Source organism: Leuresthes tenuis, unplaced genomic scaffold (assembly GCF_036924035.1).
Source record: "Leuresthes tenuis unplaced genomic scaffold, fLeuTen1.0.hap1 SCAF_1, whole genome shotgun sequence".
NCBI classification, from domain to species: Eukaryota; Metazoa; Chordata; class Actinopteri; order Atheriniformes; family Atherinopsidae; genus Leuresthes; species Leuresthes tenuis.
This window is the reverse complement of record NW_027325355.1, coordinates 41751927-41764370: the sequence shown is the minus strand read 5'-3', so window position 1 is coordinate 41764370 and position 12444 is coordinate 41751927. Positions and strand designations below refer to the sequence as shown.

At 42.8% G+C, this 12444-nt stretch overlaps 16 pseudogenes; all 16 read right to left on the bottom strand.

Annotated features, from left to right (window-relative positions):
- Window positions 1-20: 20 nt before the first annotated feature.
- LOC140289260 (5S ribosomal RNA) lies at window positions 21-139 on the bottom strand (annotated as a pseudogene).
- A 269-nt stretch (window positions 140-408) lies between these two features.
- Window positions 409-527, bottom strand: LOC140300656 (5S ribosomal RNA; annotated as a pseudogene).
- A 647-nt stretch (window positions 528-1174) lies between these two features.
- On the bottom strand, window positions 1175-1293 carry LOC140266317 (5S ribosomal RNA; annotated as a pseudogene).
- Window positions 1294-1562: 269 nt separating this feature from the next.
- LOC140274862 (5S ribosomal RNA) lies at window positions 1563-1681 on the bottom strand (annotated as a pseudogene).
- A 269-nt stretch (window positions 1682-1950) lies between these two features.
- LOC140290508 (5S ribosomal RNA) lies at window positions 1951-2069 on the bottom strand (annotated as a pseudogene).
- A 647-nt stretch (window positions 2070-2716) lies between these two features.
- LOC140266295 (5S ribosomal RNA) lies at window positions 2717-2835 on the bottom strand (annotated as a pseudogene).
- Window positions 2836-3104: 269 nt separating this feature from the next.
- LOC140279801 (5S ribosomal RNA) lies at window positions 3105-3223 on the bottom strand (annotated as a pseudogene).
- Window positions 3224-3492: 269 nt separating this feature from the next.
- Window positions 3493-3611, bottom strand: LOC140290507 (5S ribosomal RNA; annotated as a pseudogene).
- Window positions 3612-3880: 269 nt separating this feature from the next.
- LOC140290076 (5S ribosomal RNA) lies at window positions 3881-3999 on the bottom strand (annotated as a pseudogene).
- Window positions 4000-4268: 269 nt separating this feature from the next.
- LOC140290933 (5S ribosomal RNA) lies at window positions 4269-4387 on the bottom strand (annotated as a pseudogene).
- Window positions 4388-4656: 269 nt separating this feature from the next.
- Window positions 4657-4775, bottom strand: LOC140293759 (5S ribosomal RNA; annotated as a pseudogene).
- Window positions 4776-5044: 269 nt separating this feature from the next.
- LOC140288902 (5S ribosomal RNA) lies at window positions 5045-5163 on the bottom strand (annotated as a pseudogene).
- A 644-nt stretch (window positions 5164-5807) lies between these two features.
- On the bottom strand, window positions 5808-5926 carry LOC140269255 (5S ribosomal RNA; annotated as a pseudogene).
- A 269-nt stretch (window positions 5927-6195) lies between these two features.
- LOC140274856 (5S ribosomal RNA) lies at window positions 6196-6314 on the bottom strand (annotated as a pseudogene).
- Window positions 6315-6586: 272 nt separating this feature from the next.
- Window positions 6587-6705, bottom strand: LOC140291345 (5S ribosomal RNA; annotated as a pseudogene).
- Window positions 6706-6977: 272 nt separating this feature from the next.
- Window positions 6978-7096, bottom strand: LOC140316016 (5S ribosomal RNA; annotated as a pseudogene).
- Between the last annotated feature and the right edge of the window lie 5348 nt (window positions 7097-12444).

Below are 12444 nucleotides of genomic sequence, written 5' to 3'. Positions count from 1 at the left end.
GTGGTCGAGAGAAGACAAAAAGCTTACAGCTCCTGGTATTCCCAAGCGGTCTCCCATTTAAGTACTGACCAGGCCCAACCCTCCTTGGCTTCCGAGATCAGACGAGGTCGGGCTTATTCAGGGTGGTGTGGCCGTAAGGAACAATTTCTGTGACAAATGTGCATTATATAGGTACTGGAATCATACAATTCCTCTATGTAACCAGATAATTGCAGAGAAAGGCTGACTTGTTATGGGCACATCTTCTTCCCTGATGTGATTATTCTCTGCAGCTGAAACTGAGACTCTCAGATCACTTCGTGTCTGCCAACAAAGCAGCAGCAGCTGAAGATGACCAACTTCGTCATGTGTCACAGGGTGATCAGACGTTGCAACAAAAGACATGCAGGTGGTCGAGAGAAGACAAAAAGCTTACAGCTCCTGGTATTCCCAAGCGGTCTCCCATTTAAGTACTAACCAGGCCCAACCCTCCTTGGCTTCCGAGATCAGACGAGGTCGGGCATGTTCAGGGTGGTGTGGCCGTAAGCAACAATGTCTCTGACAAATGTGCATTATATAGGTACAGGAATCATACGGTTCCTCTATGCAACCAGATAATTGCCGAGAAAGGCTGATGTGTAGCGGGCAAATCATCTTCTCTGATGTGATCATTCTCTGCAACTTAAACTGAGACTCTCAGATCACTTCGTGTCAGCCAACAAAGCAGCAGCAGCTGAAGATGACCAACTTCCTCATGTGTCACAGGGTGATCAGACGTTGCAACAAAAGACATGCAGGTGGTAGAGAGAAGAGAAAAAGCTTACAGCACCTGGTATTCCCAAGCAGTCTCCCATCCAAGTACTAAGGAGGCTCAACCCTGCTTGGCTTACGAGATCAGGCATGTTCAGGGTGGTGTGGCCGTAAGCAACAATGTGTCTGACAAATGTGCATTATATAAGTACAGGAATCATACGGTTCCTCTATGTAACCAGATAATTGCTGAGAAAGGCTGATCTGTAGTGGGCACATCTTCTTCCCTGACGTGATAATTTTCTCCAGCTGAACATGAGACTCTCAGATCACTTCGTGTCTGCCAACAAAGCAGCAGAAGCTGAAGATGACCAACTTCCTCATGTGTCACAGGGTGATCAGACGTTGCAACAAAAGACATGCAGGTGGTAGAGAGAAGAGAAAAAGCTTAAGGTACCTGGTATTCCCAAGCGGTCTCCCATTCAAGTACTAACCAGGCCCAACCGTGCTTGGCTTCCGAGATCAGACGAGGTCGGGCTTATTCAGGGTGGTGTGGCCGTAAGCAAAAATATCGGTGACAATTGTGCATTATATAGGTACTGGAATCATACACTTCCTCTGTGTAACCAGATAATTGCCGAAAAAGGCTGACTTGTAGTGGGTTCATCTTCCTCCTTGATGTGATTATTCTCTTCAGCTGAAACTGAGACTCTCAGATCACTTCGTGTCTGCCAACAAAGCAGCAGAAAATGAAGATGACCAACTTCCTCATGTGTCACAGGGTGATCAGACGTTGCAACAAAAGACATGCAGGTGGTAGAGAGAAGAGAAAAAGCTTAAGGCACCTGGTATTCCCAAGCAGTCTCCCATTCAAGTACTAACCAGGCCCAACCCTGCTTGGCTTCCGAGATCAGACGAGGTTGGGCTTATTCAGGGTGGTGTGGCCATAAGCAACAATTTTGGTGACAAATGTGCATTATATAGGTACTGGAATCATACACTTCCTCTGTATAACCAGATAATTGCCGAAAAAGGCTGACTTGTAGTGGGTTCATCTTCCTCCTTGATGTGATTATTCTCTGCAGCTGAAACTGAGACTCTCAGATCACCTCGTGTCTATCAACAAAGCAGCAGCAGCTGAAGATGACTAACTTCTTCACGTGTCACAGGGTGATCAGACGTTGCAACAAAAGACATGCAGGTGGTAGAGAGTAGAGAGAAAGCTTACAGCACCTGGTATTCCCAAGCTGTCTCCCATCCAAGTACTAACCAGGTACAACCCTGCTTGGCGTCCGAGATCAGACGAGGTCGGGCTTATTCAGGGTGGTGTGGCCGTAAGCAACAATGTCTCTGACAAATGTGCATTATATAGGTACTGGAATCATACGGTTCCTCTATGCAACCAGATAATTGCCGAGAAAGGCTGATGTGTAGCGGGCAAATCATCTTCTCTGATGTGATCATTCTCTGCAACTTAAACTGAGACTCTCAGATCACTTCGTGTCAGCCAACAAAGCAGCAGCAGCTGAAGATGACCAACTTCCTCATGTGTCACAGGGTGATCAGACGTTGCAACAAAAGACATGCAGGTGGTAGAGAGAAGAGAAAAAGCTTACAGAACCTGGTATTCCCAAGCAGTCTCCCATCCAAGTACTAAGGAGGCTCAACCCTGCTTGGCTTACGAGATCAGGCATGTTCAGGGTGGTGTGGCCGTAAGCAACAATGTGTCTGACAAATGTGCATTATATAAGTACAGGAATCATACGGTTCCTCTATGTAACCAGATAATTGCTGAGAAAGGCTGATCTGTAGTGGGCACATCTTCTTCCCTGACGTGATAATTTTCTCCAGCTGAACATGAGACTCTCAGATCACTTCGTGTCTGCCAACAAAGCAGCAGAAGCTGAAGATGACCAACTTCCTCATGTGTCACAGGGTGATCAGACGTTGCAACAAAAGACATGCAGGTGGTAGAGAGAAGAGAAAAAGCTTAAGGTACCTGGTATTCCCAAGCGGTCTCCCATTCAAGTACTAACCAGGCCCAACCGTGCTTGGCTTCCGAGATCAGACGAGGTCGGGCTTATTCAGGGTGGTGTGGCCGTAAGCAAAAATATCGGTGACAATTGTGCATTATATAGGTACTGGAATCATACACTTCCTCTGTGTAACCAGATAATTGCCGAAAAAGGCTGACTTGTAGTGGGTTCATCTTCCTCCTTGATGTGATTATTCTCTTCAGCTGAAACTGAGACTCTCAGATCACTTCGTGTCTGCCAACAAAGCAGCAGAAAATGAAGATGACCAACTTCCTCATGTGTCACAGGGTGATCAGACGTTGCAACAAAAGACATGCAGGTGGTAGAGAGAAGAGAAAAAGCTTACAGCACCTGGTATTCCCAAGCAGTCTACCATTCAAGTACTAACCAGGCCCAACCCTGCTTGGCTTCCGAGATCAGACGAGGTTGGGCTTATTCAGGGTGGTGTGGCCATAAGCAACAATTTTGGTGACAAATGTGCATTATATAGGTACTGGAATCATACACTTCCTCTGTATAACCAGATAATTGCCGAAAAAGGCTGACTTGTAGTGGGTTCATCTTCCTCCTTGATGTGATTATTCTCTGCAGCTGAAACTGAGACTCTCAGATCACCTCGTGTCTATCAACAAAGCAGCAGCAGCTGAAGATGACTAACTTCTTCACGTGTCACAGGGTGATCAGACGTTGCAACAAAAGACATGCAGGTGGTAGAGAGAAGAGAGAAAGCTTACAGCACCTGGTATTCCCAAGCTGTCTCCCATCCAAGTACTAACCAGGTACAACCCTGCTTGGCGTCCGAGATCAGACGAGGTCGGGCTTATTCAGGGTGGTGTGGCCGTAAGCAACAATGTCTCTGACAAATGTGCATTATATAGGTACTGGAATCATACGGTTCCTCTATGCAACCAGATAATTGCCGAGAAAGGCTGATGTGTAGCGGGCAAATCATCTTCTCTGATGTGATCATTATCTGCAACTGAAACTGAGACTCTCAGATCACTTCGTGTCAGCCAACAAAGCAGCAGCAGCTGAAGATGACCAACTTCCTCATGTGTCACAGGGTGATCAGGAGTTGCAACAAAAGACATGCAGGTGGTAGAGAGAAAAGAAGAAGCTTACAGCACCTGGTATTCCCAAGCAGTCTCCCATCCAAGTACTAAGGAGGTTCAGCCCTGCTTGGCTTCCGAGATCAGACGAGGTCGGGCATGTTCAGGGTGGTATGGCCGTAAGCAACAATGTGTCTGACAAATGTGCATTATATAAGTACAGGAATCATACGGTTCCTCTATGTAACCAGATAATTGCTGAGAAAGGCTGATCTGTAGTGGGCACATCTTCTTCCCTGAAGTGATTATTCTCTTTAGCTGAAACTGAGACTCTCAGATCACTTCGTGTCTTCCAACAAAGCAGCAGCAGCTGAAGATGGCCAACTTCCTCATGTGTCACAGGGTGATCAGACGTTGCAACAAAAGACATGCAGGTTGTAGAGAGAAGAGAAAACGCTTACAGCACCTGGTATTCCCAAGCAGTCTCCCATTAAAGTACTAACCAGGCCCAACCCTCCTTGGCTTCCGAGATCAGACGAGGTCGGGCTTATTCAGGGTGGTGTGGCCATAAGGAACAATTTCTGTGACAAATGTGCATTATATAGGTACTGGAATCATACACTTCCTCTATGTAACCAGATAATTGCAGAGAAAGGCTGACGTGTTATGGGCACATCTTCTTCCCTGATGTGATTATTCTCTGCAGCTGAAACTGAGACTCTCAGATCACTTCGTGTCTGCCAACAAAGCAGCAGCAGCTGAAGATGACCAACTTCCTCATGTGTCACAGGGTGATCAGACGTTGCAACAAAAGACATGCAGGTTGTAGAGAGAAGAGAAAACGCTTACAGAACCTGGTATTCCCAAGCAGTCTCCCATTAAAGTACTAACCAGGCCCAACCCTCCTTGGCTTCCGAGATCAGACGAGGTCGGGCTTATTCAGGGTGGTGTGGCCGTAAGGAACAATTTCTGTGACAAATGTGCATTATATAGGTACTGGAATCATACAATTCCTCTATGTAACCAGATAATTGCAGAGAAAGGCTGACTTGTTATGGGCACATCTTCTTCCCTGATGTGATTATTCTCTGCAGCTGAAACTGAGACTCTCAGATCACTTCGTGTCTGCCAACAAAGCAGCAGCAGCTGAAGATGACCAACTTCCTCATGTGTCACAGGGTGATCAGACGTTGCAACAAAAGACATGCAGGTGGTCGAGAGAAGACAAAAAGCTTACAGCTCCTGGTATTCCCAAGCGGTCTCCCATTTAAGTACTAACCAGGCCCAACCCTCCTTGGCTTCCGAGATAAGACGAGGTCGGGCATGTTCAGGGTGGTGTGGCCGTAAGCAACAATGTCTCTGACAAATGTGCATTATATAGGTACTGGAATCATACGGTTCCTCTATGCAACCAGATAATTGCCGAGAAAGGCTGATGTGTAGCGGGCAAATCATCTTCTCTGATGTGATCATTCTCTGCAACTTAAACTGAGACTCTCAGATCACTTCGTGTCAGCCAACGCAGCAGCAGCTGAAGATGACCAACTTCCTCATGTGTCACAGGGTGATCAGACGTTGCAACAAAAGACATGCAGGTGGTAGAGAGAAGAGAAAAAGCTTACAGCACCTGGTATTCCCAAGCAGTCTCCCATTCAAGTACTAAGGAGGCTCAACCCTGCTTGGCTTACGAGATCAGGCATGTTCAGGGTGGTGTGGCCGTAAGCAACAATGTGTCTGACAAATGTGCATTATATAAGTACAGGAATCATACGGTTCCTCTATGTAACCAGATAATTGCTGAGAAAGGCTGATCTGTAGTGGGCACATCTTCTTCCCTGACGTGATAATTTTCTCCAGCTGAACATGAGACTCTCAGATCACTTCGTGTCTGCCAACAAAGCAGCAGAAGCTGAAGATGGCCAACTTCCTCATGTGTCACAGGGTGATCAGACGTTGCAACAAAAGACATGCAGGTTGTAGAGAGAAGAGAAAAAGCTTAAGGTACCTGGTATTCCCAAGCGGTCTCCCATTCAAGTACTAACCAGGCCCAACCGTGCTTGGCTTCCGAGATCAGACGAGGTCGGGCTTGTTCAGGGTGGTGTGGCCGTAAGCAAAAATATCGGTGACAATTATGCATTATATAGGTACTGGAATCATACACTTCCTCTGTGTAACCAGATAATTGCCGAAAAAGGCTGACTTGTAGTGGGTTCATCTTCCTCCTTGATGTGATTATTCTCTTCAGCTGAAACTGAGACTCTCAGATCACTTCGTGTCTGCCAACAAAGCAGCAGAAAATGAAGATGACCAACTTCCTCATGTGTCACAGGGTGATCAGACGTTGCAACAAAAGACATGCAGGTGGTAGAGAGAAGAGAAAAAGCTTAAGGCACCTGGTATTCCCAAGCAGTCTCCCATTCAAGTACTAACCAGGCCCAACCCTGCTTGGCTTCCGAGATCAGACGAGGTTGGGCTTATTCAGGGTGGTGTGGCCATAAGCAACAATATTGGTGACAAATGTGCATTATATAGGTACTGGAATCATACACTTCCTCTGTATAACCAGATAATTGCCGAAAAAGGCTGACTTGTAGTGGGTTCATCTTCCTCCTTGATGTGATTATTCTCTGCAGCTGAAACTGAGACTCTCAGATCACTTCGTGTCTGCCAACAAAGAAGCAGCAGCTGCTGAAGATGACCAACTTCCTCATGTGTCACAGGGTGATCAGACGTTGCAACAAAAGACATGCAGGTGGTAGAGAGAAGAGAAGAAGCTTACAGCACCTGGTATTCCCAAGAGGTCTCCTATCGAAGTACTAACCAGGCCCAAACCTGCTCTGCTTCCGATATCAGACGAGGTCGGGCTTATTCAGGGTGGTGTGGCCGTAAGCAACAATATCTCTGACAAATGTCCATTATATAAGTACTGGAATCATACGGTTCCTCTATGCAACCAGTTAATTGCAGAGAAAGGCTGATGTGTAGCGGGCACATCTTCTTCCCCCATGTGATTATTTTCTGCAGCTGAAACTGAGACTCTCAGATCACTTCGTGTCTGCCAACAAAGAAGCAGCAGCTGCTGAAGATGACCAACTTCCTCATGTGTCACAGGATGATCAGACGTTGCAACAAAATACATGGAGGTGGTAGACAGAAGAGAAGAAGCTTACAGCACCTGGTATTCCCAAGAGGTCTCCCATCGAAGTACTAACCAGGCCCAACCCTGCTTGGGTTCCGAGATCACACGAGGTTGGGCATATTCAGGGTGGTGTGGCCGTAAGTAACAATGTCTGTGACAAATGTGCATTATATAGGTACTGGAATCATACGGTTCCTCTATGCAACCAGATAATTGCCGAGAAAGGCTGATATGTAGTGGGCACATCTTGTTCCCTGACGTGATAATTTTCTCCAGCTGAAAATGAGACTCTCAGATCACTTCGTGTCTGCCAATAAAGCAGCAGCAGCTGAAGATGACCAACTTCCTCATGTGTCACAGGGTGATCAGACGTTGCAACAAAAGACATGCAGGTTGTAGAGAGAAAAGAAAAAACCTACAGCACCTGGTATTCCCAAGCAGTCTCCCATCCAAATACTAACAAGGCCCAACCCTGCTTGGCTTCCGAGATCAGACTTATTCAGGGTGGTGTGGCCGTAAGCAACAATAACTGTGACAAATGTGCATTATATAGGTACGATAGGTGCGACGTTTTAACTGCGGCGTTAAGTTTACGTTAAGTGTCTGTCTGTCTGTCTGTCTGTTCGCAGATGATTGCTCGTCTGTTACTGTGTGATTATTGTTACAATGTTAATAAAGTTTGATAATTTTACTTGAACCAAGAACAGCCTTCACATTTTTATTTAATTTCCCTTTGCAAAACAGGACGACAGTGAGTGTGAGTGACATCCATTTAATGCAATTGTCAAAAGTGAAGCCAGAATTACTTGGAGAATTATTTTACATTTATTAACAAAACCCAACACTCTTTGTCTCAACCAAAGATTTTTTAAAAATACTTTCTTTGCTCAATTTGGAATTTGTTTCATTCACTTGTGTTGCACAAATAGTGATACAGATAGATAGCTAGTCTCTCAAATAATTGAGTGTACCAAAAAAAGAGGGGAAAAATGATGGGAGACTTATTTACATTTACAGTTATACAGATTTTGTGTGCTGCCCCCTACAGTAGGCTTTAGTAAAGTCCAAAGCACTGTGGTATGTTGGGGTGTTGCCACAATACAGGTTCGAATCCCACAAGAAACATGAAAATTAAACAGATGATAAACCTTGCAATAAGTGCAGAGGTGTGTGTAAACAATGTTGAGAAGATAAGAGAATAGAGAAAAGTGGATATAGTGTACGTTTTTTCTCCTTTCCCCCCCCCCCCCCCTTCCTCTTTTTTTCCTTTTCCCCCCTTTCGGGCAGTCCCTTTTGCCCCTTTTTTGGCCGAAAGGTCAGCACTCTGGACTTTGAATCCAGTGATCCGAGTTCAAATCTCGGTGGAACCTACAGGTGTGCTGTCATGTTTGTGTTCTGGAAAGAAAATGAGTGGATGAGGTTAGTCAGTTGTCAAGTCACACCAGAGTGTGTGATTGACCAATTCCAAAGAGAGGGCTTAAATTGTTTAATGTTGAAAAAGTGAAACATTCAGCTGAGAGGGTCTGTGCTATTTGCCTTCTCACCTCCGGGTGTCTCTAATTGAATCTATTTGATTTCTTCTTCCATATAAATTTGCAATGCATATATTTTTCCATGCTCTCCGTTTGGAATTTGGACACAGAAGCCAAAGGAGAAGGAAACAGGAAAAACAATCCCATGGTAACAATCAGCGACAAGGAGAACTACTCAAAAGCCTACATAATTAACCCGGTGCCCAACCATGGGCCAACCAATCATCCAATCAAGGAGCGGCAATTTCTGCCGGCCGGGATCTGAGCGCCAACTCCATGCGGTGCGCACAAGTTGGTACTGATTTAGGAAAAAGAGGATTGTACAATTTTACTCCTTGGTATGGATACTCTTTCAAAAAAGTCCAAAAAATAAAATATGTGGTTGACAAAACTGTGTGACTCAGTCCTTCAACACAAAAGGCAGGCAAAGGAAAATCAGCTGTCCTCTCTATCTAATCATAGGAGGATGGCCTGACTACGATCAGGGACCTGAGCAGCAAAGAATAGATAGACATGATAAATAGTTATATATATATATATATATACATATATATATGTACATACTAGTCTCCAATACTACTATGATAAAAAGAGATCCAATGTACAGGTCTAAGTTGTACAGGAATGTGTTGTAGAAATTTGTTCTATATTTTTGTTGTAAATCCACAACAGGTTTCATCATCTGCTAATCCTGAAGGAGACACTAGTTGTAAAGGAATTTATTAATACATAAAAATGCTTATATTATAAGACTGAAACATTCTTGAACAGCAGATCACTGTAAAGACATACATATAATATTGTGATTATGTCAGTGGGTCAACAATTTTGTAAAGGCAACTTTACATAAAAAAATTTAAAATCTTGTAAAAATATAACAATGTAAACATAAAAACAGCAACCTCAAAACAAAACATAGCATGTTACCTGGATGGAAAACCATGCGTCTCTACAGCCTGAAGGAAGAAATCTTGGGCTGTTGATGCCTTGTTGTTATTGGTAGCATGTCGGTACATGATCTTTGTGAGCATTTGGAAAACATAAAAACCACAGAAACACATTAAACATTAACTACAATAATATAAGAATAATAAATGAATGAAATATTGTTCCATGTGTAATGTTAGACTTAAAGCTATACTTACCTTTCTGGCATGTAGCACGGCACTTATTAAAAATTTAAACTACTTGAACTGTCTCCTCATCTATGTGCTAACAACCAGAACCCACTGATGTGGACTCAGAAATAAAGTTTCCAATGTTTTCCAAACACAAATGAATACATTTCAGAAATGTACTGAGGCCAGATAGAAAAAGTGCACGTGCAGCCGCTTTAAACTGTCAAACAGGCAATGTAACGGCAGTTATATTTATGTTTCGCCACTAGATGCAGCTATGATTTTATGGCCATAGAGAATGTCCGTATAACACGTTTGTTTTAAGTGTTTTGATGTATATATTTAATATTTAGCAATGTTTAAAGGATATAGTTAATAACATTTGGTGTTAGGTAAAAGTTAAAAGTTAAAACTTGATAAGTTTAGTTTAAGGTGACGGTGATGTCACTTCCGGTTTAAAAAAGCGGTCCGGTAAACTGGTATCATTGATATGGATCCAATAAAGAAAGCAATCAACGAAGACCATAAGCGGTTTTAAGTTTACCGGTTTGTCCACTTGCAGGCCAAAGTGGTATGTAAGTTTGTGTTTGTAAATAATATATTTTCTTTTAGTTGAGGCATGTGTAATGTAATATTTGTACATCATTTGTGTTTTATCAGTTCTACGGTGTACTTGTGGTGAAAGCCGACGATGAAGACCACAGTAAAAATCAGTGAAAAGAACACAAGTCTCGTATCTGTGAACAAGCCAGCATATGTTTTTTTCCAAAGACCACGTCCAGCATTTGATTGAAATTGACCTCTCTGCCCCCTGTATTTCCACACTGCTGGTGTATCAGTGAGAACACTGAAACGCAGAATGCGACAGTGGGGCCTCTCAAAAAGGGAAGGCTACAGTAAAATGACAGATGATGAACTTGACAGCTTGGTCTCTGCCATCAAGCAAGACTCCCAGAATTTGGGTTGGTGCTTTTTACAGAAAGTTTTTATTTGAATTATATCATGCACTTGTCCATAGCATTATAAAAAGATTTGTGCCATAAAAGTAACATTTGAAATTGCCGGCCATATAGGCTCCACAACTAAGTCTAGCTGAGGGCCGGCTACTTTAATGACTGCTATTTTTATAGCCTAAAGGCTATCAATATTATTTTTTAAATTTTCTGTGCCTTAGTGGAGAGTCCTGGACATTATCATAGCAACGGTCATCATAGCATGTATACCTGAGAAAAAGTTAAATGCCTAAATTGTTTGTTTACATGATTATCAATCAATATATCTTAAATAAAAGTGGTTTTCACTTCTTTTCCTACAGGTCACAGAATGGTAAAAGGTCGTCTTAGGGCTTTAGGCCACAGAGTTCAGTGGACAGAGTGTGGGATTCGATGCACCGGGTTGATAGGGTAGGAATACTACAGAGAATGACAAGCCTCGGATGTGTTGTGAGAAGGACCTACAATGTCGCAGCTCCTCTGTCACTCGTACATATAGATACCAACCACAAGTTGATCAGGTAAGCTGACAGCAAAGGACATCACATGGACATTATATATCTATATATTGATTTAAAAAATGGTCTATGGCATACATTCTGCAGAGTTCTGGAATCTGGTGTAATGGACCACGATGTAGCTGCGTTAAACAATTGATACATTTTTATTGAACAGATATGGTGTGGTAATGTTTGGAATAGATGTCTCTTCAAGAAAGGTCAGTGTCCCCATGGAGATTATAGTGTGTGATATAATATTCAACTTAATTTATTTAAAGCTATACTTTTCTTTTGTAAGCTTAAAATGCTCCTAATAAGCTTATGGCGCACTAAAATGGAAAAGCAAGCCACCAGGTGTTGAAATTACACGCGAACTACAACGCAGGCCGTTGTAGGTCACAAGTTGTTTATATTCGGACACGGCAAGCACAAGAATAGCCTTGATGGACGTGGTAACTGGACCGCTGATAACTTGACAACATTCTCCGCTCCGACATCCGGGGGAGATGGAACGCACCATCACTTTCTCACCTCACACGTCAGGGAGGAAGGGAGCGTCACAGGTCAGGCAGGGGGAAGAGGGTGAGACTTTGGAGGGAGGGGGAGTTTTTCATGTTTAAATTTGCCGTGCTACATGCCAGAAAGGTAAGTATAGCTTTAAGTCTAACATTACACATGGAACAATATTTCATTCATTTATTATTCTTATATTATTGTAGTTAATGTTTAATGTGTTTCTGTGGTTTTTATGTTTTCCAAATGCTCACAAAGATCATGTACCGACATGCTACCAATAACAACAAGTCATCAACAGCCCAAGATTTCTTCCTTCAGGCTGTAGAGACGCATGGTTTTCCATCCAGGTAACATGCTATGTTTTGTTTTGAGGTTGCTGTTTTTATGTTTACATTGTTATATTTTTACAAGATTTTAAATTTTTTTATGTAAAGTTGCCTTTACAAAATTGTTGACCCACTGACATAATCACAATATTATATGTATGTCTTTACAGTGATCTGCTGTTCAAGGATGTTTCAGTCTTATAATATAAGCATTTTTATGTATTAATAAATTCCTTTACAACTAGTGTCTCCTTCAGGATTAGCAGATGATGAAACCTGTTGTGGATTTACAACAAAAATATAGAACAAATTTCTAGACCTTACATTGGATCTCTTTTTATCATAGTAGTATTGGAGACTAGTATGTACATATATATATGTATATATATATATATATATAACTATTTATCATGTCTATCTATTCTTTGCTGCTCAGGTCCCTGATCGTAGTCAGGCCATCCTCCTATGATTAGATAGAGAGGACAGCTGATTTTCCTTTGCCTGCCT